This window comes from Sapajus apella, unplaced genomic scaffold (assembly GCF_009761245.1).
Source record: "Sapajus apella isolate SASKATOON/1434 unplaced genomic scaffold, GSC_monkey_1.0 scaffold23, whole genome shotgun sequence".
Classification (NCBI taxonomy): domain Eukaryota; kingdom Metazoa; phylum Chordata; class Mammalia; order Primates; family Cebidae; genus Sapajus; species Sapajus apella.
This window is the reverse complement of record NW_022436963.1, coordinates 10,940,432-10,958,010: the sequence shown is the minus strand read 5'-3', so window position 1 is coordinate 10,958,010 and position 17,579 is coordinate 10,940,432. Positions and strand designations below refer to the sequence as shown.

Sequence of the window (17,579 nt, the reverse complement as noted above, 5' to 3'; positions counted from 1 at the left end):
GGCTTCACAATTCCATTAATATCACTCAGCACGTAAAGAAATGAGACTAAGGACAGTTGGATAAACTTATCCACATCCTCATAGTAAGTGGCAGAGTTGAGAGTTGAATCTAGATGTTAGACTCCAAAACCTTGATGCCTCATTGGTGTTTGCTTAAATTATAGCCCCGTTTTGTCTCTGTCTCTTTGTATCTGCTTCTTCCAGAGGCAGTCCTGCATCTAATCCTGTATTCACTGCAGGGTAGGGCAGTGGATCCATGAAGATGGATTCAGCTCTGAGAATGTGATTTGATGGGCTGCCTTAGCCACAGTTTAACTCCTTGTAACCTACCAAAGCCCCTGAAATGACCGTAACTCATGTCTTCCCATTGGGTTAGACAGGGTCATAGAACACAAGAACTCTTGCCCAACTTTTCACATAGGCATCACCAACTGATCATAGCTGGCTTTCCTGCCAAGCTCAGGCAAGGCACTGGGATCCTTTTCATCAGAGAACTCTAGGGAGCCACTGCCAATGATGTGAGATGGCAGTTGAGAGGAAACCTGTTGGCCTAGAGCTAAGACACTGTCTGCCCAGTGAAAATGCATGTAAGTTACCTGGCAAGAAGAACTTATTTTGTTATGCTTAATGACTCCCTCTTTAGGCATCCTTCCTTCTCTTGGCTTCTGAGACATCACATTTTCAATGTTCTCCTCTCACTGTCTGTCTCAGATTCCCCTGCTGGCTCTTCCTCTGTCTGACCTTACAGTGTTTGTACCTCAGGATGATGTTTTGGGTTCCTTTTACCTCTGTCTATAAATTCCTCCCATCCCCCTAGTGATCTCACCAAGTCCTGTACTTTAAATATCTATATGTCAATAGCTTTCACATTCTGTATTTCCAAATCTAGATGTATCCCTTAAGCCTAGATTTGGAAGTCCATATGTATCTCAAACTTAATATGGCTAAGAAAAGCTTTCTTGGTTTTCTTTCCCAACATATTCCTTCCTCATTCAAGTGAATAGCACTATTATCTTTCCAGTGGATCAGGCCAAATTTTCTTTCACTTACCCACAAAACCACATCAAACCCAGAAACAATTCCCATTGAGTTTCCTCCATGATCTATTCCAAAACCATCTACTATCTCTTCTCTTTCTCTTCAACCACGACTTTAGTGCAAATCAGGAACATCTTCTACCTGGACCCTATTATAACAGCCTTACTGACCTCGCTACAGAATTTATGCCCCTCTCAGTCCAAACTCCACAGAGCAGCCAGAGTACGTTTAAAAAAATGTAAAGTATATACATCAACTTCTTCTATAAATCCTGTAATGGTACCCCCTCATACTTAGAAAAAATCTAAACTCCTTACCCTGGCTTTTTGAAATTTTACATATTTTTCTTTCTTGTACCTTTGACTTCAATCTCCCATAAGTCTCTTCCTTTCACATTATATTCTTACTCCACTAATTTTCCTTCTTAGACAAGCCAAGTTTGTTTCTGCCTCAGTGTCTTTGCACTGTCTGTTCCCTCTGCCTGCAGTATTCTTACCCTGGATCTTCATAAGGAGGTTCCCTCTTATCATTCATGTATCAGCTTCAGCATTACTGCATCTGAAAAGGTTTTCCTGACCATTTAGTCTAAAGTAGTCATGTGTATTAGTTTCCTGGTGCTGCTATAACAAATTACCACAAGATGGGTGGCTTATACAAAGAAATTTATTCTCTTACGATGCTAGAGACCAGAAATGAGATCCCAAAATGTCAGCAGTGCTACACTCTTTCAGCACTTTGACTATATCATTCCATTCTCTCCTGGCCTGCAAAGTTTCTGCTGAAAAATCTGCTGTTAATCTAATAGAGATTCCCTTCTATGTAGCTTGATGGTTTCCTTTTGTAGCTTTCAGGATTCTCTGACTTTGACTTTTGAAAAATTAATTATAATATGCCTTAGAGAGTTTTAAATTTTTTTTTATTAAATATAATTGGAGATTTTTGATCCTGCTGGACCTGGATGTTCATATCTCTCTTAAGACTGGTAAATTTTCAGCTATTATTTTGTTAAACAGGTTTTTGGCTTTTCTTGATCCAATCTCCCTCTGACACCCTCATAATGTAAGTATATGTTTGCTTAATAGTGTCCCATAAGTCCTGTATGCTTTCTTTGTTTTTTAAATTCTTATTTCCTAATTCTCCTCTGACTAGTTTGCTTCAAAAGACCTGTCTTTAAGTTCAGGAAGTCTTTCTTCTGATGGATCTAGTCTTACATTAAAGTTCTTAATTGTATTATTTATTTAATTCATTGAATTCTTCAGCTCCAATATTTCTGTTTGGTTCTTTCTTATCTCTTTGTTGCATTTCTTATTCAAATCATAATTTTTATTTCATTGAATTTATTTATATTTGTTTGTATCTCACTGAGTTTTCTGAAGATCATTATTTTGAGTTTTTTTATGAGGCATTTTGTAAATATTATTTTCTTTGGCATCTGCTACTGAAGATTTATTGTATTTCTTTGGCGATATCATGTTTCCTTGCTGTTTAATGTTTCTTATATCCCTACATTGATGTCTGCACATCTTGTGGAAAACTAGCTTTTTCTAATTTTATGGGGTAATTTTTATAGAGAGAGACTTTTTTCTGTAGATAGGTTCTCAGGTATGGAACATGGGCTTTGGCTCTGAGTAGCTCAGTAGTATGGTCTTCGTGTAGTTTCTTTAGCTGTAATCTTCAACAGCAATGTCTGTGATTGCTTCAGTGCCAAAGGCTGTGGAAGTTTGTGATGGCAATGGCATGGTCTTACTGAGGGCAGGGGTACTGGTTTGGTTTTCAAGTCAGGCATGTTTAGACATGGCTAGCAGGCAGGCTGGCTGTGCAGCAATGTCTCTGGGGAGGTGTGACCACCACTGAGATGGCTGTCAGGCTTGGCACAGGAACACATGGGCAGGGCAGGACGGCCAGCTGTTCAGTAGCTTCCCCATTGTACAGATCTGCCAGTTTTTCAGGGGTGATTGCATCACATAGGTTTGGACACCAGGATCTTGGCCATTCCATTAGGCCTAGGCTTCACATAAACAGGATCATGGTGGTGTAGGCACTGGTATGAATATGATGAAATGATGGCAAGGTCTCAAGAATGGAGACAGCAGCAGTGCTGGCACCCAGGTCAGAACACATTGTGGCAGTGGGTCTGGTTTCAAGATGGCACCACGCTGCAGCAGCCTAGCTCATGGGGTTGGTGGGGGGTGGTGCATCACCTAGGCTCCTACTCTGGGGCAATGCATCTGCATGAACTCCTAGCAACTTTGTTAACTGGATTCAGAGCCCATGAAGACTGGGGATGCTCCTATAGCAAAGACCACTGGCATCTGTAGTGGCTATGAGAACTGCTAGAGGTCTCCAGCTTACCTTTTCCCTGAAAGAAGAAATCCCCCATGTCTCCACACTGATCCCAATGGGGGAGACAATGTGGTAGATGCAAGATAATTCGCTCCTTTTTCTATGGTGCTATTTTGGGAGTCCATGCTCCACTAGGATTTTCCCACTCCTTTGGTGCTCTCCAATATACTTCCTCAGTCACTCTGGTCAAACTACAGTTGTTTATTTATTGTCTTTGTCCCTTTTTGTGGGGAGGACGAATGCCAGGTAACTCTAGTGGCCATCTTGCTGATGTGAGCTCCCAGATCTGCTCCTGTCTTAAAAGGATGCATGTGATTGCATTTAAGGCTCACCAGCACAATCTGGGATAGTCTCCTTCTTCCAAGATTCTTAATTATATCTTGCTGCCATATAAGGTAATATGCACAGGTTCCAGGGGTCAGAACTTAAATATCCTTTTGAAGGCCATCATTCAGCTGTACCATGTAAGGTATCTTGCCTGATTTTAACTCTCTGTTTAACTTATACTATTGTTGTTCTCATTTATCTCTATATCAACTTGTTTGCTAGTTTAATTCCTGTCTCTCTACTTGAATATGAGAGCCATGAGGGCAAGGACTTACCTTGCCTTGAAATCCTCAATATTGAGAAAAAGCATAAAGCAGGTACCAAAAAGTATTTTTTCTATGACTGAGTTGTGGATTACATTAAACCAGCAGTTTTAAAGTTTATTTATTTACTTGTTTATTTGCTTCACAAAACCCTTTGTCCAAACGTAGTGCAGGAACTAGACTGGTAGACCAAGATCAGTTAGAAGCTAGGCTCTTCCATTTAAAATACGGGTGGGAAGCTGGGAGCCCTGGGCCTCAGGTCTGGTCTTCCTTCTCATAATGAGCACCAGAGATAGGATGAATTGTCTGGAAAAAAAACGCTTCTGATGACTTAGCTCAAACTGGTTGCTTGGGAGAACTAGGTACAGAGGAAATTGGAGCAAATGGGACACTGAACAGACAAACACTGATAAGTGAGCTGGTGCAGGTAGCAAAGGTGTGCCGTGCATGCCAAGGGTGGCCTGTAATTGGCCAGGGAGGAGGTGCTATAGATGTTAGAAGACTGAAAAATTATCTTCGTTTGACTCTCCATTTATCCATGGATACCTAATATTACATGGTTATCTTTCCCAAAATGTATCTTTTTGCTCTGAAAAGAGTGAAGGTGAGGTTAGGATTTCATTTGATCCTTAGTGAAGACTGGGGGAGGTTAAAGACGGTAGTACTTTAAAGCACAGGCCCTGGAATTAGACAGACCTAGGCACCAATCCAGGATCTGCTGCTGCTTTGGCTACATGATCTTGAACTGCTGCTTGCCCTCACCAAACCTCATTTTCCCCATCTGTAAAAGGGTGATAATAATAATAATGCCTACCTCACAGTTGTTGAATATCATGAGGTAATTCACATTAAGAGCTTACTATACCATCAATACATAGGCATAGCTTGCAACACATTGCAATGATTACTATTTATTAAGTATTCATATTATTCGGGTATTTGGGTTTGCAGATTTGAATCTCAGGCTGTTCTTGAGTAGTTTGTCATTTCCTGTTCCAAAAGTAGTTAGTAGAGCAAAATGACCTTTGAACTACACCAGAGAGTAGTCAGTTCTTTCATTTATTTATTCACTCATTCATTCATCCAATTAATCAGAAAATATTTAATATAAGTAGCTACAATGACTCAGAAATTGTTCTAGCTGAAAAGGATAAAGAAATATATATGAAAAATTTTCTGTGAGGCCTTCTTTGTTGGTACAAGGGTCTGCCACCAATACAGGCCAACAACATTGCAGAGATGCCATCCTGGCCCCTAGGCTGCAGGCCTGTATGATTTCCTAATGGTGTTAATATGTCAAAGGCTCATTGCTACATGGTCTTTCATGATGAGGATGGTGATGATGATTGTTATGGTGATGTTGTTGTTGATGATGATGATGATAATGATGATAATGTTAGAAGAAATTACCATTTGTAGAATCCCTTCAAAGTTCACCATGCATGTTATTTTAGCATAGATCACTTTTAAATTCTCTCATGAACCTATAAGCTAAGTTCTGTTATGATTCTCATTTGGAGATAAAGAAAACAAAAATCAGAGATATTATAAAACATATGCCAAGATATTGCTCCAGAGTGGCCCAGTTGGAATTTGATTTGATTCCAGAGTCCCTGGTGTCAATCTCATGCTCTGCTGCCTGCTCTCTGGGTTCCCATGAGCCCTTCAATAATTATATGTGAGACTCCTGCTGGGGCTGCAAGAAGGACTGTGCTATGAAGCCAAGCAGGTCTGCCCATGGCTGGCTGATGCCCATGAGGCAGGACTTCCTGACCTGTACTTGGCTCTGTGATGCCCAGGCTGACTGACTGCTGACTTTGCTTTCTTGAAGAGGACTGTTTCCTCAGGATTCTTCGTGAGGATAAGAAACTGCTCCCCTGCCATCAAGGCTATAGAGCCTCTAGGGAGAGAAAGGAAATAATTTTACAATGTACTAGTTCTGAGACCTTGGGCATATAATTTTGCTTCTCTGAACCTCACATTCCTCATCTGTGAAAGGGCACTAATAATAAAACCTACTGCATGGGTGGTTGGAAAGATTAATGGAGGAAAGCATTTGGCACAATGCCTGACATGCAAAGAGACCAAAGTGCTAGGTAAGAAGGAAAGGAAGGAGGGAAAGGAGGGAGACACTTAAAATCCAGGCTAATTATTGTCTGTCTTTGGCTAAGCTCCTTCTCTCTAGACCTCAGTGCCTCTATTCATTAAATGTTGGAACTTCTGAAAAGTGCTAATCTCTTAAGTTCTTCAAGCCTTACCCTGCCTCCTGCCATCACTGCCTCTGGAAGTCTCTGGGTCTCTGTAGAACAAAAAATCCCATTAAATAAGCACAGATGAGTTCCCTCCTGACTGCGATTGCCAAGTCTGTATCCCAGAGCCAGTAACTCCAGGATGGTTTTTGGATGAAAAGAAGCTCCATGAAATCAAATGCTTTTAGAGAGAGAGAGATGATTGAAAGGACAGCTTTCCTGAGAGGGTACTGGGATGCTGTGCCAAGCCTGGCACCCCACAATCCCCAACCCCACCTGCAGCATGATCCTCAGAGCCTCGGGCGAAAGTCCCTCAGAATATCTGGCTGGCTGCTTGCGAATTCCACTAGCTGCCTTTCCCAGATGGATTCGCACGGCAGGTCTGCTCAGATCCTGACTTTCATTGTCAGAGGAAAAGAGTTTGCCCATGAATGTCCATGCTGGGCCCATTTCTTATTTCAGATTGATCAGGAAAGACCCACTATTGCAGTGACACAGGCTGGCTGGCCTCATAAGGGAGTTGGGAATAATGAACCCTCTGTGCCCACTTTGGGGACACTTGCTAGCCTGCCCAGTCAGGTGCCTTTTGTTGCAAATGTAAAATTATTTAAAAGCAGGATTAAAAGGCTTACACACCTGAAAGTAAAAGTGAGCAAGGCACAGATGTCCATTTATCCTCAGACTATGCTTCTTATTTCCATTTCCCTCAGATCCAGGAAACAAGCTTTTCTCTTAATTCTCTTTCTAAGGCTTTCCACAAACACTCACACATCTCTTGCTCTGTTCTGATCTGCTTACACTGGTTCAACAGACACCAGGTTGCACCAGAGCTGGGTGTGGTGTTCTTGCTCTTGAAAAGCTCTGATTCCTGGGGAATGAGGAGAAGGTAATGACAGCACAGTGAAGGCATACTGAGCCCCTGCTAGATGCTGTCAGCCATGTATGAGAATTCCATCATTTACTTCTTCCTCAGCCTATGGAATAAGCACCATATTCATCTGGGACAAATGAGGCCCCTTTGGCTGGGATCTTACCACTGATACATTGTAAGGCTGACATCAAGCACGAAAGGGTGAGGGTCCAGGCAGAAGGACAACTCTTGGAAAGAATATAATGTGGTACAACCTTTTTTAGAGGGCCATCTGAAGAGGGTGTCAAGAGGCTCGCAAAAGACAAAATCTTCAACAAAGCATTCCAATTTGGGACTGCATCTCAAGGTAATAATCGGATGAGGGGGCTGAGCTCAACTGTGTTGATTATGATGTTATTTATAATTGTGAGCCATGCTGCACATCCTGGATATTGATTAATGGGGACTACTATACTGTCTTTAATGATAATGTGAATGTGTATTTGCCAACCTGGAAATAAGTCTCTGATATACTAAATAATGGGAAATAAATGGGCTACCAAATTCTATGTATCATGTGATCCCATTATGTGCAAATATATAAAGACTCCCACGTGTCATTTACATAGAACATGTCTAAAAGATTATACATGATGATTTTTTTAAACAGTGGTTATTTCTAGATGAAATCATGCATGATTTAAAAATTTTTTTCCTTTTTTTTCCTTAAACATTTTTACTTATAAAATACACATGACATGTATCATATTCACTTTTCTTTTTTTGAGACAAGGTCTCACTCTGTCACCCAGGCTCTGCGATCTTGTCTCGCTGCAACCTCCACCTCCTGGGTTCAAGCGATTCTCCTGCCTCAGCCTCCTAAGTGGTTGGGACTACAGGCATGTGCCACCATGTCCAGCTAATTTTTGTATTTTTAGCAGAGAGGGGGCTTCACCATTTTGGCCCGGCTGGTCTCAAACTCCTGGCCTCAAGTGATCTGCCTGCCTCGGCCTCCCAAAGTACTAGGATTACAAGCGTGAGCCATCATGCCTGGCTCACCATATTAACCATCTTGAAGTGTAGAGTCCGGCAATCTTAAGTACAGTCATATGTCATAACATGGGGATATGTGTTGTTAGGTGATTTCATCATTGTGTGAACCTCAGAGTACACTTACACAAGTCTAGATGGTATAGCCTACTATACACCTACGCTAGATGGGATGGTCTACTGCTCCTAGGCTGCAAACCTCCACAGCATGTCGCTATACTGAATACTGTAGGCAACTGTAACACAATAGCATCTGTGTATCTAAGCATGTCTAAAGAAAAGCATTTCTACAGAAAAGGCACAGTGTAAATATGGTATTATAATCTTATGCGATCACCTTTGTATATGCAGTTTGTTGCCAACTGAAACACTTTTATGTAGTTTGTGACAGTACATTCACATTACTGTGCACCCAATCTCCAGAACTCCTTTCATCTTCCAAAACTAAAACTCTATACCCATTAGATTATTCTGTCTTTACCTCCCTGTAACCCCTGGAAACCACCTGTCTGTATTGAATTTGACTATTCTAGATTTTTCATATAAAGGGAATCATAAAGTATTTGTCTTTTTGTGGCTGGTTTATTTCACATAGCATAATGTCCCCAAAGTTATCCATGTTGTAGCATGTATCAGAATTTTCTTTTTTAAGACAGAATAATATTCCATTGCATGTATACACCACAATTTATCCAATTATTCCTCAATGGATAACTGTATCACTTCCACAGTTTTAGCTATTGTGACTTTATTTTCTATCTTTACTTTCTATTTATTCTACAGGAAATCAGCCTACTCACATTTCCAATGTTAGAACCTGGATAGAAGTATGCATAGGGTATGTAGGTCTCTGCAAATGATGAGGGATTTCTAGAAAAACAATATGAAGTGGTGATCAAGAAACCCTTCTTTGGAATCACACAAACCTGGACTTGAATTTCCATGCCACTATGCACTAGTTGTGTGGTTGTGGAAAAATTATTTAGTTTCTTAAAATCTGTTTTTGTGTGTGAAAATCTGAAATCCTGGCAAGCTTTATCATGAAGCTATAAAGCTCAAAGCCTGGGCCAGACATGGGGTCAGCATTCATAAATGGAGTGGGGAGAAGATTGGTTGCTTTTAAGTTCTTCATATACACAGGTAGCCTCCTGCCTATCCCAGAAATTTTCACAGGCTGTTTCCTCTATCACGGTCAGTCTTTCCTCTCCTCTTTATTGAATTAACCTGTTTCTGTCTTCATACTTGTGCTCAATTCCATGCGCCCCCCAAGAAGATGTCCCTGGGTTCCTTGACTGTGTTAAACCTGCCCCCACATTATATATGCCCATCATAAGATAGACTTGCCTTCCTAACAGCTGAGATTCTACCGTCCCCTTATTTCTGTTCCCCACTCCCAAACTGTATCTGGCACAAGGCAGATAATGCAAAAATATTTTTACAAGTGGATGCATGAATGAATGAAAACCCCAGGATATTAAAGGTGATCTCAATTCTCAAAGCGGGGCTCTGGCATTTGCCTGGGCAGCTTAGGCTGTCCCACCTGCCTCTCCCTCTTCTGCCTTTCTCTGACTCTCCAGCCCAGCACCTCACCTTCTGTACCCCTGGCCCCAGCATCCACTCAGCCCTCAATCTTCCATGCAGAGTCTGCAGAGAAAGTAGGAGGAAGGAAACTACAAGCACCGCTAGAGTTTAAAGAAGCGCTCACCCGAAATTGCACGATTCATCCTGTGGGCTCAGCAGGAATGCGGCATTTGGAGAAATTACACCTCTGAGCTGCCAGTATATATTCAAACAGCCAAGAACAGAAGTTGGCCCAACTGGGACACATACACGGAGCAGTAAATATGCACAGTGAGCTCGCTGGCAGAGCATTTTTATTCCTCAGGGGAATGTCCAAGAATCTTTGCCTATCTATGGGTTCCTCATTCTCTTTGGTTCTAAGGTACTTTTTATCCATGAGTTTCCAAAGCCAGTACTGGGGAAGGGAGAAAGGACAGGAGCTATACATGTAAATGATAGTCAAAGCTTTGAGTTCTAATATTCCAAAATTTGCTAGTTGTTTTCTGTGGGGAAGAGGAAAATAAGAACATGAGTTCTAGAATTTGTCTATCAAATCTCAGTTCTAATACTTACTAGTTACATAAACTTGAGCAAGTTTCCTCACCTCTCTGTGCCTCATTTTCCTAATCTATAAAATGGGGATAATCTACCCTTCTTCACAGATTAGCTTGAAGATCCAAAAAGCACACGGAAGTACTTAGACAAGTGTCTTGTATGTAGTAAGTGCTCAATAAATACAAGCTTCCTTTAATAAAGACAGAATTGGCAGGACATTTGGCTGGAGCAGTGGCTTTTGGATGTTTAAATTTCAGTTTCATAAAATTAAAAAGTCCTCTCCCTCTTGTACTGAGCATTTTGTTTTTCACATGAAAGGCACTAAAATCATCAATTATAACATCTTAATCAAAAATAAACGATGTGGACATGAACTTTGAAAAAAAAACCATTCAGCTTTATGATATACTAAAATTGAACAGTAAAAACATTGCTGTTTGTTGAAGCTATACTGATCATGAGGATGAGTTAAGCTGTCTGGAAGCTCCCACCTCCTCAGTGGCTCCTCCCTGGTATCCCCTGTTCCCACAATCCTCTGTGTCCCATCTTAGCACTGGCCACTTCGCAATGTGATTGCCTCTTCACTTCTTTGCCTCACTCCTCTACTCCTTATATATACGTCAACTCCTGACCAGAGGATAACCTCCTTGAGGGCAGGGCCTGTGGGTTATCATAGCTGTATCTCCAGCACCTTGCACACAATAATTGTTCAAAGTATTTGAGAAATGAAGAAATAACTCCCAGTCCTCATTTCCAGCTAGAAACTACCCATCATATGCTGCACACAGATAGCCTCTCACATATTTGCGGCACCGTTCCCTCCTCTAGTATTCGTCTTTCTCCCTAGTGCCTGTGGCTCACATCCCTACATTCATTCTGGTCTCATTTACCCCCTGAGCAGAGAGGTCTCTCCTGACCTTGGTGTTTGGAAAGCCTCTTCCTCCCAGCCTTGATGAGTCTCTCTCACACCCTACAACCACCTGCAGTCTGCTGCACGTTTCTTTGCTTACTAGTGTATTTTCAGTCTCTCCACTGGAATGCAAACCTCCGGTGGGCAGGGACTCTGTCTAACTTGTTCTCTGTTGCAGTTCCAGCGCTTGGCAGTCAAGCAAGCAAACTCAGATGGCCAAGCTCTGATAAACAAGACTGGCCTGAGCAGCGTTCCTTGGGGAACATTCATAGATGGCGGGGCAGAAACATGTACATAGCTACTCATTGCCCATTGCATTCTGGAGCAGCACTCACAGCCATAGCAATTCGGAGCTCAGACCCCAGTAGGAAGGTTTAAATTAAATTAAAAAGTTCCCTCCCTATTGTATTGAGTACACTTTCAGGCTGTGTGGCTTTTAAGCTGCTGTGGTCTTGTGATATAATAAGAAATACGTATTTGATTCCTGACCCAGTTCCTAAGACACAGCTCCTAAAACCCTCATATATAGGGATACCAGGAGACTCTTTTGTTCTGATATTGGGTCTTTGACCCCAGTTCCAGAGGCAGGGCTCTTAAGGCCACCTTTGTAATTTTCAGAGTGATAGGAAGCATCTAATACAGAGCTCCAAAATCTCTTAGCAGTTCCTGGGTGAAAGGACCATCTTTTGTTCTGATGAGACGACTCTTGGTTGGCTCCTGGATATCCTCAGGATGGGGGCTGGTTGCTAGGGGAACCAACCGTGTTATTAGAAGGTTGGAATTTTCAGCCCCAAACCCTGACCTCTGGGGAGGGGAGAGGACTGAAGGTTGAGCTGATCACCAATAGCCAATGGTTTGATCAATCATGCCTACTTAACAAAGCCTCAGTGAAACCCCAAAATAACAGGAAGCTTCCAGAAAGCTGAGCATGTGGAAGCTTCTGGAGAGCAGTTTATCCAGAGTGGGCATGGAAGCTCCATGCCCCTTCCCACATAATTTGTCCAACATAGTTCTTCAATCTGGCTATTCATATCTATATCCTTTACTGTGTCCTTAATTAATAAGCCAGTAAACCCAAGTAAAGTGTTTCTCTGAGTTCACTAAGCCATCCCAACAAATTAATCGAACCTGAAAAAGGGGTCATGAGAAACCCTGATTTATAGACGGTCAATCAGAAGCTTAGGTGACAACCTAGTACTTGCTATTGGCATCTGAAGTGGGGGACAGTCCTGTGGGAATGAGCCCACAACCTGTGGAATATGATGCTATCTCCCCATAGAAATGGTCAGAATGGAGTTACAGGACACGTAGTTGGTGTCTACTGGAGAACTGCCTGGTGTGTGGGGAACCCCTCCTTCCAAAACACATACATGATATCAGAAGTGTGTGGTTAGTAATGTGTAAAAACGGAGGGAGAAAAAAAGTTTGTTTTTTTTTTTTTTTTTCATTTAAAGTCAAATAGTTAGGGAAGCACTTGCCCCTACCCTGGCATAATCTGGGGCCAGGATACAGTAGCAATAGGTAAGTCAGAGTCTCAGTGCCAGTCCCTCCAACTGGCTCAGTGTTTACCGCCTCTTCCCTGATCTGGAAGGTGGGTTTTAAGCCTTACAGATGTAGATCTATGACAACGGAAGCTTGAGACAAAATTCGTCACTTCGTAGTTCCTGGTTGAAGAAGAAACAGTCTCTTACTTGCCATAAGTGACAGTGTCAGCAAGGGTTGCTATCTAAGACTTGGGATGCAGCAGGACTGATTCTTAAAGCACTAGGTGGTGGCCAGTTTCTATGGAGTATTGGAGGCTGCCGTGATTGGAATGTGTTCCCCCAAGTTTCCCTGTTGGAAACTTAATCCCCAAAGCAACAATGTTGAGAGGTGAGACCTTTAAGTGGTGGTTAGTTATGAGGGCTTTGCTCTCATGAATGGATTAATACCATTATTGCAGGAGTGAGTTAGTTATTGCTGAGACAGGCTCCATACAAAAGGATGCATTTGGTTCCCTTTGGCCTCTCATCCTCTCTTTGCCCTTCCAACATGCAACAATGCATCAAGAAGGGCCTCACAAGATGCAACCCACTGATCTTGAACTTCCCAGCCTCCAGAATCATGAGACAAAAAAAATCTATTTTTTTTAATTACCCAGGTTTTGGTATTCTCTTATAGCAACAGAAAACAGACTAAGACACAGGCAAAGCCTCTTTTTGGAAGACCTATGGGGATTGGTCTGAGACAAGTTAACACTTACCAATCACTAGCATATAACAGGTATTTAATAAATGTGTTTAATGAATAAATGAATTACTTTTGCCCATTAACTGCAAGACTGAATAGTCATCAGGAAAAAATGATTGATTTTCATTGACAGAGCATTAACCAAAGAGAAACTCGGCTCTATTTCTCCGGCTTCCTTTTGTCTGTGCACACATCGTGCTTCTTCTTGCCTGCCTGTTTTCCTCTCTTGTTCTCTTTTTCTGAAAGAAAAACCAGCCAGCCCAATGTCTTACACGCTGCAACAACTCCATCAACACTGGTCATTATTTTCCTATTGCCATTGGTGCTCTCTTTATCGGCCACAGCTCAGTGGGAGGCCTACTACCTAACACAACCGCCCTGCAGGACCAAAAGAAGAAGGTTGCTGGAGCTTTTCTCCATCTGGGCCATTTTTGTCATTTGACATATAAAGAATCTAAGAACCTGCAAGGTGGATGTGACCTGTTCAAATGGCAGCAAAGCTAAAAGCAGACTTAGTTCTCTACCTCTGAGCCTCCAATAAAATTAATCTAAATAGTTGTCAATTAGAAGCTCACAGTTATATTTTGTTTAATATACCTAGCTTAGGTCTCTACTAATTATTTTTTTCTGGAGAATTAGTTGCCCCTCTAGCGGGACCGGGAATGTTCCAATTTTCCACAGCCTACTCCAAGTCCCACTCCAGCTCACACTGGCCTGCTTCCCTCCTTCACATGCCTGCCTGGCACCTAAGGCATTTGAGTATTCAAACCACACCTATATGACTGTGCTTAGACATTCGATTGGCACAAGACTCGTCCTTGAAGGCTAATCTCCAAGCTAAATGGTCATTCCCCTTCAAGGAAACTGGTCATTGCCTAGTGCTTAAGGCAGGTGATCTGAGTGATCTCCAGTCTTGGGTCAGATTCTACACATACACTGTCATCATGATGGTTTTTAAATGTACCACTTCATATGTAATAATCGTATTTTCTTTAGTAGATTCTAGGGCCCTATGGTAAGGTTATGTTCTTATATCACTTTGTATTTTGCATATCACCTGGTTTTATAAGAATCACACTTCTGTACCCTCAGAAGCACAATAAAGGACAAATTCCAAGGCATCATCCATAGAATTTGGGTTTTGGCTTTCCTGGGCAGGGACTAGGAAGGGCATATGGTCATTTTGTACCATTCTGCCACTGCAGATCCAGAAACTGAACCATGAAAAACACAAGGTGCTGGAGCTCTAAGCTCAGTCAAGACACGACGACTGATTTGTCCCCACCCGTGCTTCAGTCCGGGAGACTGATGTTTAACTCCAGCCTGCAGATGTGTTTCCTTTTGCTTACTCAGTGTGTTTAGGAAAGGAAATTGAATTACCACCAATATTTTAAAGACAGGAAGATGTCATAAGCTAGATTTCAGAATCCTTTGAAAAAGATCAGATCATGTCAAGGCCCTGGGCATGCCCTTCCTCCTGGAAAAACCATCTGGAATCTGCATCTGCTGTCTTCCCACCCTTGCCTGGAGTCACAACAGTCTCCCAGGTCCTGTGGCAATAGGCCCCACCCCCTTTGCTTATGGCCCCTGTTGACATTTGCTTTTGTAATCCCATTTTTGGTGAAACTTTGCAACTCTTCAGTGAGGCCATTATTTCACCAGGGCAGCAGCCCCTTCTGGTTGAGATCTATACGACAATGCCACCTGTTTGGTGGGAACAGACACAGCCTACAGCCTTCTAGCTAAATAGAGAGGTTAGGGGAACAAACCTCATGCTATGGTGAATTTAAAATTTTTGTGTACATTCAGATGAATGGATGCAAGTGTTCACGCACCTTGGAATGAATTTTTTGAAACGGGGTATTGACTTAAAAAATTAGTAAGTCAATAATTTTTAAGAGCAGGTTGAGATGATGTCAGTCTCAATGAAAGCAGAGGACCGAGAAGTAGATTAACTCACATGCCCTGAGAGACATGGCAATTGGACTGAGAAACTGCTGAGTGATGGAAGAAGTCAGATCAAATAAGTGACAATCTGTTACAACCAGAAGAGAGTGGCTGTTAACAGGAAATCTTCTTTCTCAGTGGGTGAGGTCAGGGAAAGAGCCTGGTGGTCAACTAAGAGTGTCTGAAATATCACTGGTAGAGCAGCTCAAGCATCCCTGCCTAAATGTATTGGTAGGATTGTTTGCGAGCTATTGGGTTGCAGAAGTCTGGACCATCACAGCATTTTTGAGCTGCATCAGGGCCTTGGAGCTCAGCAGACAGAACGTCCACATTCTAAAAATCTGGAATCAGGCTCTGAGAGAGGAAATGTGCCATCCATTTGGACTCAGAGTTCCTAGAGAACAATTTTTAGAGTAAAAATCAAAACTTTATAGACTAGTATATATGAGTAACTTGGAAATCTTGTGAAAATACAGATTCTGATTCAGGAGATCTGGGGTACAACCTGAGATAATTAGCAAATTCCCAAGTGATGTCAAGACCGCTGATCTAACGCCTGCAATTCTCCAAAAGTATTGTGGAAATTTAGGTGGAATGTATAAACTGGAAGGGAATGATAAAGCTAACCTCTTCTGGGTCAGCAGGAGTAAGTCCTTGGGGAGCCCCGAGAGGGGACCTGACTCCTGAAATACTTAAAAACCAAACTGCATTGATGATGCTTAAAAAAAAAATCCCCTCTTCAATATATTTTAAATGACCCAGCAAAGGATTTCAAAGGTCACCTTTTTCTTACAGATGATTCTTGCAAAATTAGAAACTATATTTTCTAATGAGCCCAAATTAGAACATTTCTCCTACGGAGGATTCCAGTGGGGGCAGGTCAGAGCAAGGGGAATGAAAATAACTTTGCCTTGTGGTTGAGATTCCAAACCCAGGTACCCCGTGACTGCTCAGGCAAAATGCTAGGAGCTCTCTGCCAATCTCATCCAGAAGCCAAGCCTAAGGTCATTCGGTAGAACCTTGCTCTTTGCACGAGAAAACACAGAAGTAGGGTGGCTCAGCTGGCCAGCTGGGCATCAGACTAGTCACAGCTTAAACATTTCCTCTCAAGTTTTATATCTGGTTATCAGATGCTACCATCCTAGGAAAGAAACAGAACCATAAGGTACCCTCAGCCCTGTTCTTTCAGGAGTGTTTCTGCTCACAAATGCACACTGGCAAAGCCTGGCCTCTCCTCATTTCAGTTGCGTTTGCCGTAGGCTTGACTATATCTCTGGCTTGCCTATATTCGGCCCCAGAAATGTGCTGTCTGATCAGCACCAAAACTGTAAGACACATTATCTGCAGAGGAGGGCTTCTCAGCCTTGGCAATCATCACATTTTGGGTTAATTCTTGATTATGGGGCTCATGATCAAGCAGCATCCCTCATCTCTACCCACTGGAAGTCAGTAGCAGTACCCCACCAAGTCGTGACAATTTAAAATCTCTCCAGACATGGCCGATTATCTTGTGGGGTGGGGGACAAATGGCCCTTGGTTGAAAACCATAGTCTATTGTCGAACTGCAAAGATTCAAATTTAAGTTCTCATGCTTCTTAGCTATGAGGACTCGGGCACAACACTTACCTTTCAGATATTAGTGTGCTCATCTGCAAAAAGATAAGGTGATGTAACAATAGCATCAATCATAACACCATCACCTTGTAAGCTCATTGGGAGGATTAAGTGAATTAACACACACATAGCTCTCAGAACAATGACAGAAACAGTGGAATGGCCAAAGAAGCATCTGCGTGTTACCAGCTTAGACTCCCTCTCTGTCGTTGTCACCAAACCTGACGGAGACCCATCACTCAAACCACAAACCTAGTGGGGCCAGTTTGCCAATTTTACAAACCTTGACATTTAAGCACCTTAGCTCTCTTTCTATCATTATCTGAGAGCGAGGGAGGTGAATGGCACAGGAAATTTTTTTCCCTCAAGTTCAAAAGAAACAGTGAAAAAGAAAGAAGAGAAGAATGTGAATTGAATTCCCAAGAAGTCTACATGTGAAAGGTTCTTTTTATGCCTAAGGATTTCATAAGCAGTTTCCATAGAAAGGTAGACAGATAAACTCTCCTGGCACAAGCTGAAGCCACACTCCTTCCCTCCAGCCTCCTCGGCCCCCATCTGTCTGTCTCTGTCTTCCTTTCTCTCTCTCTCTCTCTCACACACACACACACACACACACACACACACACACACACACACACACACAC

The 17,579-nt window shown here is 42.2% G+C and overlaps 1 long non-coding RNA gene across 1 annotated transcript in view; it reads right to left on the bottom strand.

Moving 5' to 3' along the window:
* Positions 1 to 3,084: 3,084 nt before the first annotated feature.
* The window catches only part of LOC116559461, a 123,869-nt gene continuing 109,374 nt past the window's right edge, over positions 3,085 to 17,579 (bottom strand). The window contains exon 3 of the long non-coding RNA XR_004272464.1: positions 3,085 to 4,277. This is a non-coding gene — a long non-coding RNA (uncharacterized LOC116559461). The remainder of the gene's footprint in view (positions 4,278 to 17,579) is intronic.